Raw genomic sequence first — 21558 nt, 5'->3', positions numbered from 1 at the left:
GTTTTATTATTTGTATTTTGTAGATGAGGCAAGGCCAAAGGGAAAATTATGCATTTGTGCAGTGTAAAGCTGCACAGGCCAACTAAAACATTAAGGGTCTTTGCTTATGGTGAGAATTAAAATATATCAACTCAGAGTGGCAACGCTGAGTAGCTAATGCTGATCAGGAATTATGGTTGGTGGCTAAGTACACCTTTGATTAACAGAGAAGAGCAGTGTGGGGAGAAATCACAGTAGTTTGTTATTTGTACAAGAAATATATTTTAAAATAAGTGGTAGCTAAAATAATAAAAAGGTTCTTTGGTATTTAAAATGATCAATTTGGTCCAACCCCCGCTTTTGGAAAATAAGGAATTTTGCTTGGGGTAAGTAATTTAACTTCTTTGTGGGAAGTTCCTTCAACTTCTAAGATGATTCAGTTTGGAATTACTGATTCAGTCTTCTGACTATATCAGGAGTGTTTAAATATACATTTTCCACTCAATTAATAAGTCATGAATTAGTTTAATTTATCGTCAGTGCACTCAGAAGTCATCAAAGTAGACTTTGAGCTGTGAGCATTTGCTTCTCTCCTTCTGCTTAATTCTGACACATCTCACATGTCATATTTTTCTAAAATTCGAAAAATGGGATTGCTTACATTGGATTGTTGTGTTCCCAAAGAGAAATTATAAAACTTGCATAAATGATATAGTTTCCCCTCTTTTCCTCAAAAATTTTCTACATGAGTAGAGAAAGTAGAATCTATGGTCCAGTAGACCAGTGATGCTCAGACTTGAACACCCCTCAGAATCAGCTGTAGATCTTTATAAAGCACAGATGAGTCCCATCCTCAGAGTTTCTGATTCAGGAGGTCTGGGGTAGGGCCTGAGAATTGCACTTCTAACAAGTTCCCAAGTGAGGCTAACTTTATCTATGCACCACATTTGAAAACCGGGGCTCTAGGCTGAAGGGAGAATTTGCTGAGAAGAAGCATGAGCCGCTTTCAGTCTTGTAGCTTTAAAGAAAGCAGTGGGGGTGGCAGATTTAAATAATTAGTCTGCTCAGTCAGAAGGCTCTGCTCTTTGCTAGGAACTCAATTTGGAATTTATGAGTTTCCTTTCTTTAAGGGGTAAAGATACACAGAGGAGGATTTACCATTATGATAATGAAGTTTAATATTTAAGGTCCCTTTCAAGGCTCTGGGGAGGGGGCCTAGCAATGAGTTCACATGGTTTTTGTAAAATTTGCAAAAGGAAGATATTTTCTATTCTTTTCCTTAAAGAGGGCCCTAGAAATTGTCTAAGCTTTAGCTCCTGTAAAACCTCGATTAACTCTCTGATAATTAATTAGTATAATTAACTGATATGTATGAAAGGAATACAGTTTGTAACAAAGAGAAGTTTTTTGTGGGTTAAGCAGTCTCTAAGTGCCAGAAATAAGGGTACATGGAGACATCATCTCAGAGGACATGAGCCTCGTGTGTGAACTTTTTGTGTGGAACTTACTTTAACTAAATGAGCTCAGTGGAGCACTCATGCAGATGAAAATCCGAGTTGATCTTAGCTTGCCCTCTAAATGATCAGCCTGCTATGTGTGCTATGTTTTATTTTATTTTTTATTTATTTGTTTTATTTATTTGTGATGAGAGCAGAAGATTTGGAGAATGAGATGGGTTCCAGTTTGGCTTCCCCTCTTATAAATAAATTCACATTCTCTCTGAGCCTATTTTGTCTGTGAAAAGGAGATGATAATAATAATAATTGCCAACTTAATAGAGCTAGTGGGGTAATGAAATGATAGATAGGAACAGATATTTGTTCATATTTGAAGATATAAAATGCTCCACAAATGTTAGTAATTAGTAGCTATACAGTGCTACACAAGTAGTACACTAATAGTTCATATTAATTGATGACTAAAGGGCTATTCTGCGACATCAAGAGTCAGCATGGGGCCAGCCCCGTGGCTTAGCGGTTAAGTGCATGCGCTCCGCTACTGGTGGCCCGGGTTCAAATCCCGGGTGCACACCGATGCACCGCTTCTCCAGCCATGCTGAGGCCGCGTCCCACATACCGCAACTAGAAGGATATGCAACTATGACATACAACTATCTACTGGGGCTTTGGGGAAACAAAGGAGGAGGATTGGCAATAGATGTTAGCTCAGAGCCGGTCTTCCTCAGCACAAAAAAAAAAAAAGAAAAAAAGAGTCAGCAAACTGTTTCTGTAAAAGGCCAGACTGTAAATATTTTAGGTTTTGTGGGTCATTCTGTCTCTGTCTTAACTACTACTCAACTCTGCCACTGTTAGGCGAAAGCAACCATAGACAAGATATAAATGAATGAGTGTGGCTGTGTTCCAATAAAACTTTATTTATAAAAACTAGGTCAGCTACATTAGATGATGTACCAAAATTCATCCAAAATGCCACTTTCCTTCGTAATTAGGAACTTTCAGTTGAGCATGAAGATAAAATGAATACTAGCAATTATAAATGATATTTTTATTTAAACTCAACACTGAAGGGTCAAAATGCTGGCAAATTTTGTCTGCTTTACTTTCCGTAGTCCCCTGATGTAGCTGATATGTCTTTGGGGGGTGAGGGCATGTAAGTGGAATAGGTCAGGCAAAGTGGGGAGGAGGAGGGAGTCAAGGTGAAGAGCAATTAAGGGTCAAAATACCAGCTTGTTTCTTTTTATACTTCCCGGCTCTGGAAGTGGCTGTGAAGGGTGAGCTCCTGCTTAAACTGTCCTCTGGGAGTCAACCTCAACAGCATACTCCTAAGAACGAAGTTTTGTGACCACCAAGAAATTAAGTGGTTCTATTTTATAATCTCTAATTATTTTTTAAAGATCACTCATATGCCCAGGTCCATGAATGTTGAAAAACTGAAATAAACCAAGGGAGTTTTAGGAAACCCCTTAAAAGACAGTCGCCCATACATCTTGGAAGGGAGATTAATCCAGAACCATGAATAAAATTGCTACAAACATTCACATACAGGTTTTTGTGTGAACATAAGTTTTCACTTCTTTTGGGTCAATACCTGGGAGTAGGATTGCTGGGTTGTTTGGTACCAGTGTGCTTAACTTTATAAGAAACTGCCAAGCGGCTTTTTGAAGTAGCTGTACCATTTTGCATTCCCACCAGCGGTGTAAGAGCGTTCCAGTTGCTTGCATCCCCACCAGCACCTGATATTGCCAAGCTTTGTTTGTTTGTGGGTTTTGTTGCTATTATTTTAGCATTCTAAAATGTGTGAAGTGGTAACTCATTGTGGTTTTAATCTGTATTCTCTTAACGAATGATGATATTGAGCATTTTTCATGATATTGAGCTTCTGAAAACCATATATCTTCTTTGGTTAAGTTTCTGTTTAAATTTTTTTGCCTGTTTAAAAAATTGGGTTGTTTGTTTTCTTATTATTGGCTTTATTTATAATTGCCCAAACTGGAAACAACACAAATGGTCATCAACTGGTAGATGGATAAACAAACTATGGGACATCCATACAATGAAGTTCTCAGCAATAAAAAGGAATGAGATACTGATACACTCAACACTACTGATACACTCAACAAGTAAGCCAAGCGACAGATGCAAGATTCAAAAGCTATATACAATATGATTCCATTTATATGACAGTTGAGAAAAGGCAAAACTGTAGGGACAGAAACCAGATCAATGGGGGGCTAGGGGTAGAGGAAAATAAAATTTTTTCAAGAATTTCTCTTGACATCACTCTACCAGCCCCTACCCTCTTACCCCTGCCCCCACCTTCCCAACTGTGGATTAAATATAAATTTAAGCTTGAATTTCTAATGCAGAAACATAAACATGATTTTTCTCTAATTTTAATCATAGAAATTGCCAGACATCAGGAAGTTCCCTTGGCCCTCCATTTTCATTCCTGAGTGAGCATGAAAGTAGCCTGGCTCTGTCTTCATTCTCATGCTTTCAGTGCCCTGCTCCTCCCTGCAATTCTCCTTTCCAGAGAGGGCAAGCAAAGAGGTTGAGTAAGGAGATGGTTGAGCAGATGCGTTGTAAGAATTGAGTGTTGTGCTGGTTCTATTAGGATTCTGGATCATAGAGGGTAATGATTTATGCTCACGTCCCACCACCTAGCACTTGGGAACATGAGGACTGTTGGGTGAGGTGGGGGGAGGAGAGATAAGTCAAATCTCTTTATAGTACAGTGAATGCCAGGGCATTGCCCACAGTCTTTGGTCTAGTGGGAGGTTCTGTCTGCTGAATATTGCATAAAGAAAATGAGCTATGCTCCCTGCCTAGGGCTTGGCAGTGTCTTCCACTTACAAAGATTTCTGTTGTACACATTTATTATAAATAGCCTTTGCATTTTATAGGGCAGAACAGGGAAGACTGCAGACCATTGGGCAGGAGAGGTGTTTTTTTCAAAGTTTCTGTTAGAGCAGAGTTAAAGAGATACCATAGTAAAACCGGGAGGTCTTTAGAATAAAGTCACATCCTTGTGTGAGTGCAGATGAAGCTTCTGCTGTATCTGATAAGTTTTGTGGGGTCCTGGGGGATTCTTTTACAAATGCACGTTGTGGATTCCTCCAAGAGCAACAGCAGGTACGAAGTCCTTTAAAATAAGTTGAGAAATATTACTCTTGGTCCACAACTCCCTGGCTTTCGTCGCCTGGGTTCATTGTAGATCTGAGCTTGAAGTCTTTTTTGCTGTTAATTTGTCCTTGTGGCCTTTGTTTGGCTAATTTGCATCTGGGTTCTTGCCATTCCAAGTGGAGTCTCTGGACTGGAGCATCAGCATCTCCTGGGAGCTTTTTAGAAACACAGGCCCTACCCTAGACCTACTGAATCAGAGTGGGCATTTGGGTTGGAAGGTGTGGTGCTTATGTGAAAAGAGCAAGAGGTTGCTCTGGACCTACTGAACCATACTCTTGGGGTGAGACCCTGGCATCTTCATTTGAACCATTATTATGCACATTACAATTTGAGAACCACTGACCCAGGTGCTGCTTTGATATCTTGGATGATTATGCACTGTGATACAAAGGAATGTTTAAATATTTAAGGAATCAATCATCCAGGGCTTTCCTTATCCTAAATGCAACAAGAGTTTCAAGTAGCCTCCAAGTTCAAAGCTGCTCTTTTTCTTTGGGTGAGGCCGTGTAAGGATCTTTGAGGATGTGTTTAAGGATTGTTCAAATTCATGTATATATATTTTCCAGCAGCATGTTTTCTAGGACCAAATTAAAATGCTTTGTTCTATAATGAGTTAACAGCATGAATAGTGTTATGACAATCCCGTGACTTTCTTGTTTAATGTTTATACTCATCTAATCAAACAAATTGAAATTGGATTATGGCTGTTGCACATTATAGCAGTTATTATCCAGTTTAAATGCAGGTCTGAAGGAAATAAAATTGATTTTTCTAAGCTACTTGGGGACATCATAGGTTATTGGTATGCTGGTTGAATTTTCAATTAGGTTTGTTCAGAGGAGAGAAAGATTAGTGGTTGTTTTTTTTTGTTTTCTTAATGTATTATGTAAATAAACTGTAATATTTCATTCTAATTAGGGAGCCAGAGGACTTTTAAAGTTTGGTAATCTGCTTCCATATTTTTATTTAAAGCATGTCAGGTTTTTAAAGTGGATAATAATTTTGATGAACATTTTTATTTTTAGAAAGAATATAGTAGAGTAGAACAGCATTGTAATGCTCAGTTACTATAGTACCAGCTACCTTATTTTTCAGGGAATAAGCTGTAATATGTACCAGAATTGCACAGATAACTGGACCTCCCTTTCTATAAACCAAACCCTTTTTAAAAAATTGCCTTCATTCTGCAAACACCTTTTGTGCACCTGCTCTGTCTAAGCCCATGCCCCACGCTAGGCGTTCAGAGTTGATCTGACAGAGGTCCTTCACAAAAAAAGATGTTTCAATACCACCAACTGCTGCCAAAGCAGAGTGATGGACCAGAGAACACAAAGGCAAGAATGACAAGTCTTGGGGAGTAGGGAAACGCTTCATGGAAGAGGTGACATTGGATTTGGACCTTGACTCAGAAGTAGGAGTTGGCAAAGGGAAATTTATTCTTTAAATTGTAAAGGCATTACATGCTCATTTTAAAGTACCCGTAGAAAAAATATTAATTTATTAAATTTGATCGTTATTAAATGTATTAAGCACTTACTGTGTGTCAGGAAACGTGCTTGCTGCTGAAAGTACATTGGGGAACAGTCCACAAGACCACTCTTAGGTTTGATAACTCTCTAGAAGGACTCACAGAACTCACTGCAAGCAATTAAACTCACTGTTAGGGTTTATTACAGCTAAAGGATACAGATTAAAATCAGCCAAGAGAAGAGATACATAGTAGCAGAGTCCAGGAAGTTTCCAAACTTGGAGCTTCAGGTGTCCTCTCCCCATAGAGTCATGGACAGCATATTTCCAAGCATTGATGTGTGACAATGTGCACAGAGTATTGCCAACCAGGGAAGTTTATCCGAGCCTTGGTGTCCAGAATTTTTACTGGGGCTCCATCATGTAGGCCTGGTTGACTGCCCCATGTCTGAGCTCAGTCTCTAGCCCCTCCAGAGGTGGAACTGATGCCGAATGGCCCAAAGCCCCTATCCTAAATCACGTTGTTAGACTATCTAGTGTGACCCAAGACTCCCAGGTAAACAAAAACACTCAGATCAGATATGACCTTCCATGTCTTAGAGATTACCTCCCAGAAGCTGAGGGCAAAGGCCAGGCCTCTCTTTGGCCAAGGTTGAATTCTTTACAGGAAGAAAACCAGACATTACTATAAGTTTATAAAACTCACCATGAAGTGAAGGAGATGAGGACTATGAAGGAAAAGTCTGGGATGCTTGGGGTTGTGGGGTGGGCAGTACTGCCAGTTAGGAAGATTTTCCCAAGGAAGTGGACTGAGAGCTAAAGGATGAGAGGGATTAGCCAGGAGAGCAGTGCAGTGAAGAGCATTTCAGGAGGAGGGAACAGCTGGTGCAAAGGCTCTGAGGTGAGAGGTAGCTGGTCATGTTCCAGAAACTGGAAGAAGATGAGGCCGCAGCAGAGAGAAAGAGGAAGGAATGTGGTTCCGGTGTTGACTAGAGAGAAAATAGGGACCAGATCCCAGGTGGCCTCCAAGACCCTGAAAATGATTATAGACTTTATCTCCAATCAGTGGGAAGCCGTTATAGGGTTTTAAAGCAGGAGCTTGGATGCTCAGATTTGTGAATTGTTTTTTTAAAGGACACATGTGCTTTGAGAATAGCCAGTCGGGGATGAGAGTGGAAATAGGGAGACTATTGAAGACCACTGCCACCATCACAATGAGAGAAGATGGTGACTGGAACTAGGGTGGTGTCAGTGGAGTTGAGAGTAAGTTTGAGAGAGCAGTAGAGGTAGAGTTGGCAGGACTTGTCAAGCATGACTTCCCTGCCAGCGGACCCTCAGCTGTCACACTGTGCTGTCACCTATGGGCATCTGGCAGCCCCATCTAATTTGTTGCTTCCACTCAGCTGTAGGCAGAGAATCAGATAACCAAACAGACTAGAATTATTTGTAAGGAAGGAAGGGCAGCCTCTGAAGGGGTGACAGGTGCAATCGTTTGAAATTGGTTCCTGTCTCCGGACTTGGTGATATCTATTCTGGCTGCTGAACTCCAAACCTCAAACCCACCCCACACCTACTTGCAATTTGGACTGTGTTCTAAACAATTACAGTTGCCAGAGCCTTTCATTGTAAACAGCTCTTCTAAATAACTGAGGTATTACCGGTCATAGATTCAGATGCACGGTGAATTAAATCATGCCCCCCTCGAAAAACAACCATTAACCAGAGAAGCCTAATATAAAATTGTCAGCACAGACCCTGGCACTTAGGACGAGCTTAATAAATGTTGAGTGGATGAGATGTTTAATCCTTTTTTAAAACATGAATATTAAAAACATTTTCCAGTACACCTGGGGTGTTTTACTAAACCCAGACAAGACCTCCTAGTAGTTACATACTCCCTTGATTTTCCGTGTATATTTTGTATTTTCTGTTCCTTTCACTATAAAAGGAGTGTGTGGAACTTTGAAGAGCATAGCAGAAGACATGGCTGGTGTCGCCTGCCTGTTTCACTTCGTAATTGCTCAAATAAATTATTCTTGCCCATAAACAATTAGAAAGAGGAAGCACTTTCAAGACACACAGAATATAGTCAGTAAGAGACCTGGGATTTTCCTTTCAAACTATTTTGGCCACTGGGTGGCCAGCACTCTTATTTAAAATGCTGCCAATTGTACACTTTTCTGCTGCCATGTATATGGGCGGGGTTGGTTCTCGGCTAGAGAGGACAGTATGAGGGTGCCAGTGTCATCTTGGCTTCAAGGCAGCAGTAAACAACGCAGCCTTCAGAGGCGAGGATCAGAAAGGTGTGTAGGCGTGACCTACTGTTAGGTGCTTCGTGTGAACTGGCAGGAATTTTGAAAAGTACCTTTCAGTTCAGTTCAAAACTGGCCCAGTTGATCCAACTACACTTTGCTCCTGCTTTGTCGTGGCATTGCAGAGGCTTTCCGCCTGTGGGTTGCAGTACCCCCCTCCCCTGCCCCCTCTCCCTCGCACAGGTCAGGCAGGGTGGTGTTACAAACCAGAAACCCAGACCCAGAGCGTCAACTTTCTAAAGAGGTTCAGTGGGATTAGAATGAGCTTTCCAAGTCGTGGGAGTCCAAAAAGGAAAGTGTTCGCCATGGAATGGGGGTATTCCACCCCTCTCTGTTCGCCCTGAGCCCGGCCCCTGGCAGCTGGGAGCACCTGGCAGCTGGGGGCACCTGGCGGGGGCGCGGGGCGGGCGGGGTGGGCGGGGCGGCGGCCCACGCGCCTCCCCAGCAGCCAATGGGCGGCGGCGGGCGAGGAGCGCGGGCGGGCCGGGCGCCGGGAGGTGCGGGCGCCGCTCTCTTGAACTTGAGACGGAAGGACCGCGCGGCTGTTGGTGTCAGCGACCACGCGGGTCTGGCTGGTGCCGCACCCCTGGGCTCGTCCCAGCAACAGGGGCAGCATCCCCGCTCAGCCCCGGGGCCAAGGGGAGACCAAGGTGAGGAGCGTGGGGAGGGGGCGGCGCGCCTTTGTCTGCAGGTGCGTGCAGAGGTAACGGACCGGGTCGGAGCCCCCTCTCTCCCGAGGACAGCGAGGCGGGCCCCGGAGATCCGCCGGACAAAGGCTGCGCCCTCCCGTTCCTCGAGTCCGCGCTTAGCGGTGCCTGGTCGGGGGCGCCCGGGATGGCTGAAGAGGGGTCTTGCTACCCCGCTGGTGGGAAGGGTGAGGATTGTATGAAGTAGGAGGAGGGGGCAGGAGTCTTTTGATCCAAGTTTACCAGCGTGCAGGAGTTGTTCAGTGGTGGGCTCTTCAGATGGTCTGCACTGGGCATTTCTGTTGCGGCAAGTGCTACATGATCGAGTAAATGAGTGCATTCATCTCACATGCCCTCTGGTGAAACCACATTCATGTCGCCTTGTCAATAGTAGCAGTGAAAAAGATTGCAAGATTTTAGTAATCCAATTTTTGGATTAAAAGCAATATCCTCTGGTGTAGAAAGACAGTGCATTTCCAAATAATTTTAGTTATATGGTTTAGAATATTGGTGTGACTTCTATGTGAGAAAATGTCTCAAATTCCCAAAATGTAGAAAAGCAGCCAACTTATCGCTTGCTTGCTCTTGGCAATGAAAAAGGAGTAGTATTTTTTGAAAAGGAAAACATGACTTAAATATTACGTACAACACTTGATCGAATTCTTAGGGAAACTGTGCCCTTTGTATCTATTATCTGTTACCATGGACCAATATTGTATCCAGGCACATCTATCGATTCCCTAATTAATGTGTTGGCTGTGAATCTTCATTACTGCCTTGGGTGGGAGGAGGCAATCCCATTAGTCTTTTTCTTTCTTTTTATAACTGCAGCTGCAGCCTGGCTCTGACTTATATCATGAATGGTGGGTTTTGCCTGCTTTCCTCACTGTTCTCTTTTGGTTTTTTTAGACCATTGAGCAGTCAGTCCCTCTTCCAGCCTTGCTCTGCACAAAAGCGGTTTGTAAGTTTTCTCCCTAAAGTTCAGATCTTTGCTACTGCCTTTTAGTTGTTATTTGCTTTGTGAAAGGAATCATTTGGTGTCCCGAGGCCTTTCCCAAGAAGTGAGAAGCATAACGTATTGTGAGGAAAACAGCCCTAAATCCATATTTGTAAATTTTGTCTATAATTTTGGAAAAGTTATCAGTGGCTATGTTGTCCAAAGTGAAACATGAATAGAAAGCTTAATGGGGAAAAGAATTTGCACAAAGTATCAGCCATTATCATCGAAGAAGGGGCTGTCATCCTTGGCTCAATGAGTGAAGGCTCAGAGTGAAGACATGGGCTGGGCTATGTGCTGGTTTGGTCAGGAACCCCACCTTTCTGACAACTGGTACATTTATGAGTTTTTCTGTCATTCTAGCAAGTCCTGGCTTTTGAGCAATCGGGATAATTTATTTAACAGATATTTATTGAACACCTGCTGTGTGCTGGGCATTGGTACAATGATTAAAAGGTAAATGCAACAGGTACCTTCTTGCTTTCGTGGAGCTCACATGGTGCGGGCATAGGGCCCATTTCAGGTCCTGTGACCTGAAGCATACCTGGGAAGCAGTGTGGATGACACTGAGGTGAGCCAAGAGGATGTTGCTGCTGTCTGCAGCCCTGGAGGTCAGCTGAGCCCAGGGCTATAGGTACAAATAGGTGGGGCCAAGGTCACCTCCATTCCAAGGGTGGAGGTACTAATCAGACCAGTGGGTCATTGTGCCCTGGAGTCGTCATCTTGAACCTCCTTACCTTGATCATGGATACCTCTCAAAGGAGTCTGGGCTGCAGCAAGGACCAGAAGCTGAGTTCTAAGCGTTTGAACAGTGGCATTGTTTATTTGGATGTGGTAATTCCAGTGTGTTTCGAAAACTATCAGTCATGCTGTCTCCTGGTCTCACCTCAACAGCTTTCATCTTGAACAACCCCTCAGGGAAATGAATTTCATTCTGTACCACTGACTGAGCAAAGCTTGACATCTGTTCACAGTCTCCCAAGTGTGAAGAGGTGACTGCTAGGTTTAGAGACCTGGAACACAGTTGGAAAACCCCTGTTTACTCTCTCTCTACTTTTGGTGGGTTTTGAGAAGTATACTAATGACACATAATGTTTTACTAGTCTGGGTTTTCAGACTTTTCCACAAATTCCTAGGGTCCCGGAAAACATACTAAACAATAGTGTAACTTGTTCTTTTCGAAGTGCCTATTTTAAACACAGAATATAACATTTTTGAGAAATTCTTAGACCTTTGGATTTCTCTGGCCCTAACATACTACCTGGTATAGGATGCTCTCCATAAACAATGGAATTGTTGATTGGGCAGATGAATGAATGTAGATGAGAATATTTCATTTTCTATTTTTAGGGTTTAACTAGGACCATCAGGTGTACTTGGTATTTACAATCTGTAGATTAATTTGCTTTTCAGCAGATGTGGAACATCTATGTGTCAGGCATCTTGTGAGATGCATGAGAGAATGAGACAGACAAGGTTCAAAGAGGCAGAGATAAGCCAGAAAAATAATTCAGAAGCAAGATGCTCTAGAGTACGGTAAGTGCCATGAAGACAGTCAGCAGCACTATGCAACAGAGAGTGGCTCAGTGGGTAAAGGGGCCACCAAGAGGCAGCCCATCCTAGGAGGTGACATTTGAGTTTGAAGGCTGAGAAGAAGCCAGGCATGTGGGGTGCAAGTAGGAAGCTCTAAGGAGGCAGAGTGCTCAACATGTTCAAGGCTGCGAGAGGAGGCCGGCGTGGCTGGAGCAGGGAGTAGGGAGGCCAGTGGTAAGCACTGGGGTGGAAGAGGTAGGTGGGGACAAGGTCATGTGGGGCTTTTTGGCTGTAGTTGAAGGTTTGGGTTTTCTTTTTAATGCCGTGAGAAAGCCTTTGGATGGTGGTAACCAGGGATGTGCCATGATGTGATTTATTTCATTAAAAAGAGCTCAGTGAATGCTGTTAAGGGGAGTGGATATCAGGAGCAGAGGTGGAAGCTAGGGGACCAGTTAGCAAGTGCTGGTCCAGGAAGGATCAAAGCAGTGGCAGAGGGGATGGAGAGATGCAGGTGGCTCAGGGAAATGTGGAGACTGAACTGGCAGGTTGACTGTAGAAGATGCAGGAAGAGGAGTGATCCAGGACCACACCTGGATTTTTAGGTTCATTGTTTATTTGTGTCGGAAATACTTTCTAATAAAAATAATGATTGTATAAGGACAAAGTTATTAAGCAGTGGAGCAATTTGCTTTCAGTTTAGGTTGTATCAAGACCTTGACTTAATTTTGTTTTAATCTCCAGTATGGATGAGTGGACATATCCAGTGGAGTGCTGTGCATTTGGCCATTTTTTCCAAGACATTTTCACCCTTCAGTGCCCTTCTCAACTGGTTCTCAGACCTTTGAGCATTTACTTTGTCATATAAATAAAAGGATAAAAATAAAAAAGAAGACAGGTTTAAGCTTTAATCCATATGGAGGTACTCTACCTTTGCTCCCAGTTTTATAAGAAACCATTGATAATTACATTTGAAGTTACTTATTTCACATGCAGCATCCTCCGTAGTTCTAACAGCTGATATTCTGTCACAAATAAAACTTGTTCCATCTGTATTTCAAATCAGAAAGAGTAAAATTCCTTAGTAATTGTGCAGGAAATTTACTGAGCATTCTGCGAGCTGGAAAGGCCATTTCCTTGTTATCTATAAAGTAGAGAAATGAAATATTTGGTTTCCGATGGCATTTTTTTGCTCCCTCCTTCTAGTTTCAGATTTGTGAACTTGAAAGCTTAGTGTCTGTGTCAGTTAACTTTATGTTTTTTGCGTGTGTGTGAGGAACATTGGCCCCAAGCTAACGCGTGCTGCCAAGCCTCCCCTCTTGCTTCAGGAAGATCATCCCTGAGCTAACATCTGTGCCAGTCTTCCTATATTTTGTATGTGGGATGCCTCCACAGCATGGCTTGATGAGTGGTGTGTAAGTCCACGCCCCGTATCCAAACCTGCGAACCCTGGGCTGCCGAAGCACAGTGCACCAACTTAACCACTACGCCACTAGGCCGGCCCCAATTTTGGGTTTGAAACCAACTTTGGTTTGGGTTTGCAAAAAAATATTGATGCAGAAAATATTCCTCCTGCAGTCTAAATTTTAGGCAGATGAGAAGGGGCAGAATGGCTAGGGCTGCCATCCCTTCTCATCTGGAAGGCCACAATGGTTACCCTAGAACATGTCAGCTTGTCCAGGGATGAATTAATTATGACAGTTGAAATAATTATGATAGAGGAAAAGCAGCTGCAGAGAGCACAGTTGACAATTGGGGCTGGTTTGGCCTGATTCTGTCATGTCAAAGCATGCATCTCTTTGCCAGGGTACACGAAAATACTGTTTTCAAGGAGTTTAGTGTGTTTTGTTTTTTATTTTTCTCCCCCCTCCCAAAAAAAAAAAAAATTCTAAGAAGAGCCATAACCTGCTAGTGACCTTTTTGAAATAAAATGGCGGGAGCAGAGATCCATATTGATTCTGGTTCTCATGTTGGATGTCCATGTAAGATTTCAGTTGAGCAAAAGGTGTTTTGGTTCTAAAGAAACTGCAAATTGGAGGAGCTCTTACTCCTGCGTCTGGGTGGAACAGTTTCTAGCTGGCCCTGGAGTTAGTCACCTGCAACAAGGATTATTCTGCCATCTCAGCCCGTCTCACAGGTTTAATGCCCTCTTGATTCAATGCTCTGCTGTTACCATCTTGAAAAGCTTAACTTTTTTCACACGGGCCTTGCATTTTCGTTTGGCACTGGGCCCACAAATTATTTAGCTGGTCCTAATCTCAGTGTTTGTCCCCGTTATATGTCGCACCCCTGAATCAGGTTGTCATCCAGAGCAGGGTTGGCAAACTTTATCTGTAGAAGGCCAGATATTAAATATTTTAGGCTTTGCGGGCCATGTGGTCTCTGCTGCAACTACTCAGCTGTTATTGTAGCACAAAATCTGCATTAGACAATAGCAATTGAAAGGGTGTGGCTGTAGTCCATTGACTCTTTATTTATAAAAACAGGCAGGGGGCGAATGGTCTGTGATCCTGGAGCCATAGTTTGCAGTCCCTGATTTAAAGGACCTGAGTGGAATGGACAGTGATAACTGAAATAGAGACCTTGTCCTTTGGAAGTAAGAAGTCTCAGTCACCTTGGGCAGCTTTGGGGTGTTCTGCAAAACAGCCTCCAAAGAGAATTCCTAGAGAAGGCAGGCTGTTTTGGGTACTTCTGTGGCAAACCGTTATTCAAACATCCCAAGCGCATGTTTGAGCTTCTTGAAGATGTTATGTTTATTCTGTTTGTCAAATATGAACAAATGTGGACAATAAAAGAAAGATAAACTCAGACAGTAAAAACAGGCTGCCTCCAGGATGGGATTGTGGCTTTTGTTTTTTAAAGATTTCTTATCATATTTGATGGAAAAGAAAAAAGATGTTGGAACAAGGAGACTAACTGCATGTAAAAAGTAACCGTATTGAATAGGAAAGACGTGTATTCTTTCAAACTCTATCAAGAGGTGAACTCCTGCTGAGATAATGTAGCTCCTCTGGGGGGCGCGGGGACGCTCTGTGATGCCTTCGAATGCTGCTCTTCTGCTTCCTCTGCCTCAGAATGTATGGAAATGCATTATCTGGGGTCTTTTCCCTAAATGATAAGCAAAGGTTTGTTTCTCTTAGAGTACAAATATAAAGAAAATTATCTGGGGAGTCAGTAAATCTTGATAGAAATCAATGTACAAAATTTTATATATTGATTTCTTCAGGAGCAGAGGAACCGTTTTTCATTTAGACAAATGTTCTGAAGAAGGAATCTACTTAGGGGCTCGGGAAACGTTATTGTTGTTTCTGCTGGAGATGATCAGAGTATAGATTTGCTTTGCTTTCAGATAGAGTCATGAGAGATTAATAATCTCAGAACTTGCCTCCTGCCCATTCAGATGAAATATATGTTTTATAACATTGTTTCAGATGACATGAAAACGGACTGTGAACTAAAGTCATTTTTAAAGTGCTGTCTGTGATCAACAATAGCCGGAGAAAAAGAATCCGGGCAATTCCCTGTTATTCACGGCATCATTCCCTTAGGTTCTTAGCAACGTGATCAGGAATAAGAGAGGAAGTCCTTTGTTTACCCTATTTAGTTATTTATTCATTCATTCAATAATATTTATTGATTACCTACCATGTGCCAGGCGGTGGTGAGGGAACAAGACAAAAAGGGTCCTGCTCACACGGATTTTACTTTTTGGTGGGGGAGAAGGAAGGACAGACAATAAACAAATAAGCAGGGTAGTTTTCCGTGGCTGTGGGTGTTGGCAGTGCCTTGGTGGTCCGGAGGGATCTTTTGGAGGTGGTGACGATAAGGAGGAGTCCTCTGTGGGAGACCTGGGGGAATAAGCGATCCAGGCAGCGGGAACCATGAGAGCAAAGGCTCCAAGGCAGAAACTGGTGTACGTGTGTAAGAACAGAAGGATCCGAGTGTGGCTGGAGCCCAATGGGGGTGGGCAAGGCGGGAAGTGAGGTCAGAGAGATAGATGGGGAGTTTGGGGGGATCATAAGCAGGGGAACAGCGGGCTAAGTGGCTATTGTGTAAAGGACGAAATCTTCAGCCCTTGCCTGGGAAAGTTACTTAAGACCAAACGCAGCGCTTAATTTTTGTCACCAGGTCCAGCAGTGTTGGAACCAAAAATCCAGTAGGGTAAGAGACAGGAGCAGAGAGCTGAGGCCACCTCTCTTCATCAAGGGGTGCGGTCCTGACGAGAGCCCATTAATTGGGAAGGAGGCAGGCTCAGGGGCCAGATGCCCCAAAAACACGGAGCAAAGAGGAGACCGGCCAGGCAGACCTGTGTTCCACCGGGATCTGGCCCTTTCTAGCTGTGGAGGTTTTGAGCAAGTTAACTTAAATTCCCTGAACCTTAGATTCCTTGTTTATAAAATGAGAGTCGTGTTGCTCCCCAGCAGGGTTATTGTGTGGCTTAGTGATAATGTGTGCCAAGAACGGCCTGGCTGGGTAGCAGATTCAATAAAATGGGAGCTGCTATTGTTATTTTGTTGTTAGCAATCGGTCATCCTAGTGTTGATGTCTATTTTTGTTTAGGTATTACTGAGTTTACAGAGTATCAGGAATACTTGTATCTAGATGTAAGTTTCCAAAACTCAAATGAAGGCCAAATGTCTTGGCTTTTTCTGTTATCTACGCTAGTACTCCTTCCATCTGCACAAATAAAGGGGGATTGACTATATATAGTGATGGCCCTAAATCCTCTTGAAAATTTAGAGACACATATAAGAATGTGCGTTACCCACAAGAGGCCCTCCTCGGGGCTGGGTGCATGGAGTTAAAGAGAATTCACCCACAGGCTCACCGTGGTTTCAACAAGGAGTCTTGTCTGTCCCTTGCCAGTGATGTGTGCCCTCATGGCACTTCTGCATAGAAGTCACTTTCCCAGTGTGGAGAGCTGTCATCTTCCCTCTGTATCAAAGTCTTTAAATGTTCCCACGTTCCTGAACCTTGTCAGATAGGAGCCTTCTGGGGATCAAGTATTTTTTATTCTTATTTGACCAGCTCTGCTTTCAGGAAAGAAGCTAGCCCATGGTTTCACAATTCAGGCATAATTTACGTAATTTTATCCTTTGATTATGCCCTAAACTTTATACCCTGAAACCATAACGTGGCATGAGTTCTTTCTCACCTGAGAACTAAACGTTAAGTTGTGCCTGTGTTCTCTTTTTGCTCAGATATTCAGAGAAGCAAGATTGTTTTTCTTTTTAAACTATGATACAGCACAGATAAAAGCAGGTACTCGTTAATTCTTGCTCTCTTCAAAGATGCACTTTTTAAAAAATGCTCATTTCCTGGTTGCTCTCAGATATCCTTTTTTCCCTCATTAGTAAGCTGACTAGTTACTATTGTGTCTTCTCTCCAGTGGCATGAGAAAGTCTTTTGTTTGGAAGAATGTGCCTTGAATTTCAATAACCTTAAACCACTTAAGACCCCTAGCTTCACACTCCTGTTGGAACTCCAACTCCTGTGTCTTCCAGTTAACAGGCTGCAAGTTGCGTGGTGCTGGGGGGCAGGAGCAAGGAGGTGGGAAGGGAACTAGCTTTGCGAAGCAAGGTACACTTGTCAGAGAGAGGTGTTTCTGTCTCTGTTTAGTCCTCTGAAGGACAGACAGAACCTTTCCCTGAGCTGAGTTTTCTGAAACTCAGCAGACACCAGATGGTAAATTTGCATAAAATCAGAATTCAGTTCAATTCAGAGGCCTTTCACCTGCAGGGTATGGATTCCAAAGGGGTCTATGAATGAGTTTCGGAGATTATAGAACCTTCTCCCCCACCCTCCTAAGATTGTGTATAAAATTGTGAGTCTGTGCACATTTTTCTCTGGAGTGTTTTCATCAGATTCCAAAAGATTCCATGATCCAAAACAGGTTAGGAGCCTTCTTCTTGGCAGACCTCCCCCTTCTCACCTTACATGGTTACTGCACTGCTTAGTATGTACCTCAAGTCCACACCACACGCTGTCACACTGTGAGTCTTACGTGGATTAAGGAGTATAATCCTCACAGCACTCTGAGGAGGTGAGTAGCATTCTTATTCCCATTTTACAGATAGGAAACTGAACAACAAAGAGGCTAAGGGCCTTGACCAAGGGCAAACAGCTAAAAAAGTGTCAGGGACAGTGGGGCCAGGCCAGTGGCATAGTGGTTAAGTTCGTGCGCTCCGCTTTAGCAGCCCAGGGTTCACGAGTTCGGATCCTGCGCCTGGACCTACACACCATGTTGTGGCGGCGTCCCACATACAAAATAGAGGAAGATTGGTACAGATGTTAGCTCAGGGACAATCTTCTTCAGCAAAAGAGGAACATTGGCAACAGATGTTAGCTCAGGGTCAGTCTTCCTCACACACATACAAAAAATGTCAGGGACAAAAAACAAAAAAACTTAAAGTGGGGGGGAAAATAAGCTGTCAGGTTCAGGAGTGTGTGAGAATTTTCATGACACAAGTTTTATAGTTTTTACTTCATTGTCATGTGCATAATGCTGGTCTGTGCTGGTGCTCAAAAGGCTCAAAAGACCACCAGTGATGAAAGACAAGCATCAAAAAGTAGCACAAAGCAGAGGGTTCTGCGGAAATGGAGTGAGAAGTATGCTGGCAAGTCTTGGCTTTACGTGCTCAGTGTGTGAAAAGTGGAAGGTTGTGCGTGGCATAAGAAGTAGGTGGCTGTGCTGGCGAATAGGAGGTGCCTCCTCTTCCCGAAAGCTGGAATAAACGTTGTCATTCTGGTGTGCTATTTGTTTTGAGGAATTTCCTATTCATTTGTTTTGAGGAATTTCCTATTCATTTGGGTGCCCAGTAACACATGCCAAGTAGTTCTGTTATTTCAGGCTTATTTTAATGAAAACATTGCCAATTACTCCCACGTGCATTTTCCCGCGAAGCAGCCACCGAGAGCAATGCGGATCAGGCAGCCTTGGGTGTGCGGCTGGGTGGCATTAATCCTGGGGTTGAATTCTTCCACTGGCATCTTGTGCAGCGAGAAGGGAGGAAGCTTGTGCCTTACTCTAAATTTAGCTTTCTCCGCTCTCGGAAGAGTGCGTCTCGTGTGGAAGCCCAGCTTTAGGTTGATGTTGTTTTTTCCCGGCAAATTTGTAAGTTGTCATATTGGTAGAGCAGCTGCCACTGTGACTCGGCTGCATTTTTTGAATGACATTTCAAAGATCACTCTGAAGTCCCTATTTATGTCTGGTTTTCACTTCAACACTTAAATCAAGCAGCGTCTATTAACCCCAAAAGAATTAACCTTGTTAAAAGTTGACAGTGTTGTTTCTCCCAGTTCTGCCTTCAGGGAAAAACACAGCGGCTACGTGTCCACGTTATTTCCTTAAGTGAATCACTAGTAATGGGTCTGATTTAAAATGTTTAAGGCTCTGATGATAATTATACACAAAAGAAACAGATTGTATTCTCAGGTCTCTATATTTAAGGTTATTGGGCGAAGTTTTTGTCATACACTAGCATAGGCTTTTTATTAAGAAAGTTAAAAACATTTGGTATAAATCAGAAGTTAGTCAAAGGAATGCTATCTGGTTATTCTTGTTGGTAGTAAGAGTGAAAGCACTTAACAAATCCTTTTCTAATAAAATCTGAGCACCAGGCGATTCCTAGACCATCTAATCTGAGATGAGAGACCCAATACCCAGAGAGGTTAAGTGACTTGCCTAATGTTCGCTCAAACTGGGACTAGAACCCATGTCTCTGGATCCTTTGCTGATGATCTGAATTGCCTCCAAAGACTAACTTTGGGAGTGGGGCCCAGGCAGTGCAGAGGGACATGAGTGGGAGGTGACTTCCCCTCATCCTGGGGTAAATGGTGCCCAGCACATCTGAGGAGAGGGCCACAAACACTTCCCCAGGTGAGCTCCCTTCTATGGGAGACATTTCATCTCAAATGCCTCCCAGCATGACCCCGCTGAGACATGAAATGACTTAGTGATGATAACCGTAGTGATGCAGTTTATGGCACTTGGTTGCATGGCAGGTACACTTTACACACACCCTCCCATTTAATGTAATTCTCCTGATCCCCTGAGCCAGGTGTTGTCCCTTTTTCACTGACCAGGGAGTGGGTTCCCAGGGCAGACCGTCTAACACAGTGTGCCCGGCACATAGCCGGGAAAGAGAAGGTAAGTAATGTACCCAAAGGAACATGGTTATCAGCAGGATTTGAACACAGTTGTCTACTTACTCAGCCTAAAGGGTCTCTCTTGGGAATTTTCAGCTGCCTTCTCCCCCTACAGAAGTTCACAGTCCAAGGAACAGGAGAGAGGTCCCCCTGTTCATCTAAAACCCCAAGTTCTTTACCAGTCTCTTTGCCCTTGTTGTGGACACCTGTGCATAGCAACATTCTGGGTCATTTGGGAGACAAACCATGAGGTGGTTCTGCAGGACCCTGAAGAAGTGTGGGGTACCCATCATGGATGCATTCTAAGAAGACTAGAATTAGAGACTCCTGCAGACCTATGATCAAACCCTGATTGCACCACGTGCTAACTGTGTGACTTGCATCAAGTTCCTCCACCTCTCTGAACTTGTTTCCTTTTCTATCAGTGAGAACAGTAATATTTACCTTGTCGGTTGCTGTTAGGGCAACAGAGAGCCAGAGCTCAGTAAAGGGAAGTTGTTGGGAGTGTTGCTGTCATAGTCATATGTATTACAGTGTTGTTACCAGTGCCCTGGGCATGCTTCTCACAATGGTTTCCTTCAAATATTGAGGAAGATATTTACATATTTATGTTACAAAGGTCACTTGTGCTTATTGTATAATATTCAAGAAAATATATTAAATAAAATCCTCCATAATCCCCTCCCCAGATAACCGTTGACAGTTTGGGTATTATGTTGTTCCAGATTTTTCACTATGCATATATGAAAATACACACTCAGACTTTGTTGCTTTTCGTATGAGACCATGTATCTGTGACTTGGATTGTTTGCTTGTTTGGTTTTCCCACTTGATAATATGTCCTGGTCATTGTTCCAGATCAGGATGCACAGATCTGCCTTTCCACCTAATGACTGGTTCACTGCCGTGCTTGCTGTTTCACACCATGATTTTAGCTCTCATCTCTGCAGGGTCCTGCTGGCTGCTCCGTGACGCTGGCCGCAGGGCGCCTGGAAGAGCGGGTTTCTGTGAAGGTTGGGTTTCTTCCTTTCCTCCTCGGTATCTGGTGCTCCCACCCTTTCAGTCCACCTGCTTTGTGTCTAATACATGCATGTGACGGACTTGGGGGCTCTGTCCTTGGGCCCTTTCAGATTGGCTCTGACGAGACCAGGAGGGAATGATGAGCACTCTGGGTTAGGAGGTTAAGTGACTTCGTTAGGGTCACCCTGGTGGCTCAAGACAGCTCTGGGGATGGAACTTCAAAGTGTTCGGCCCCAAACCCCAAATTGCTCTCAGCTCCTCTGCATCTTCTGCTCCTCTCTTCTCTGGCGCATCTCTGTTTCCTCCCCCCCGGGAGCCTTCATTTACTGGCCCTCCCACATCCCTCCTCTGCCCTTGACCTTCTGCTCTGTCTCCGCTCCCTCCTGCTCTTGGCCCTCCCATGGTGCATTTCAGTGAAAGTACCTAGATTGTAATGTTGTAGCTCTGTTAATAGAATGGCAGAGGTGTTAGTAAAGCAGGTAAGGCTGTTTCCATGTCATTGTTTTCATTTGTTTTTTATTGGGAGCCGGTGGAACTGGAAAATGAAGGTAAGTGGCCTGCCAGTGTTGACTGCAAACAGTGTCCTGTATTTGACTGTGCTATTTTGAGCTTGATTACCTACCCCAGTTGATATGTTGCCTCTAAACTCACTGGCTTCTCTTGGCTTCATCATAATGTGGCTCAAAATACACACTTCTGTGTGAGAGAGTTCAGCTAAAATAAGCACCGAAAGGCTATTCATTGCAGCAAAGATGGGAAATAAGGTGGGGCGTCAG

General features: G+C 43.5%; 1 protein-coding gene across 16 annotated transcripts in view; it reads left to right on the top strand.

Moving 5' to 3' along the window:
* Positions 1 to 21558, top strand: part of APBB2 (amyloid beta precursor protein binding family B member 2) — a 355319-nt gene that overhangs the window by 310198 nt on the left and 23563 nt on the right. The window contains exon 1 of one of the 16 annotated variants that reach the window (XM_058546957.1): positions 8985 to 9051. The exons of the other annotated variants lie outside the window; for them this stretch is intronic. The gene's annotated coding sequence lies outside the window, so the exon portion shown is untranslated. Of the gene's footprint in view, positions 1 to 8984; positions 9052 to 21558 lie in introns of those variants that run through there. 16 annotated transcript variants of the gene reach the window in all.

The sequence above is a fragment of the Diceros bicornis genome, chromosome 8, assembly GCF_020826845.1.
Source record: "Diceros bicornis minor isolate mBicDic1 chromosome 8, mDicBic1.mat.cur, whole genome shotgun sequence".
NCBI lineage: Eukaryota > Metazoa > Chordata > Mammalia > Perissodactyla > Rhinocerotidae > Diceros > Diceros bicornis.
This window is presented reverse-complemented; position numbering and strand designations above follow the sequence as displayed.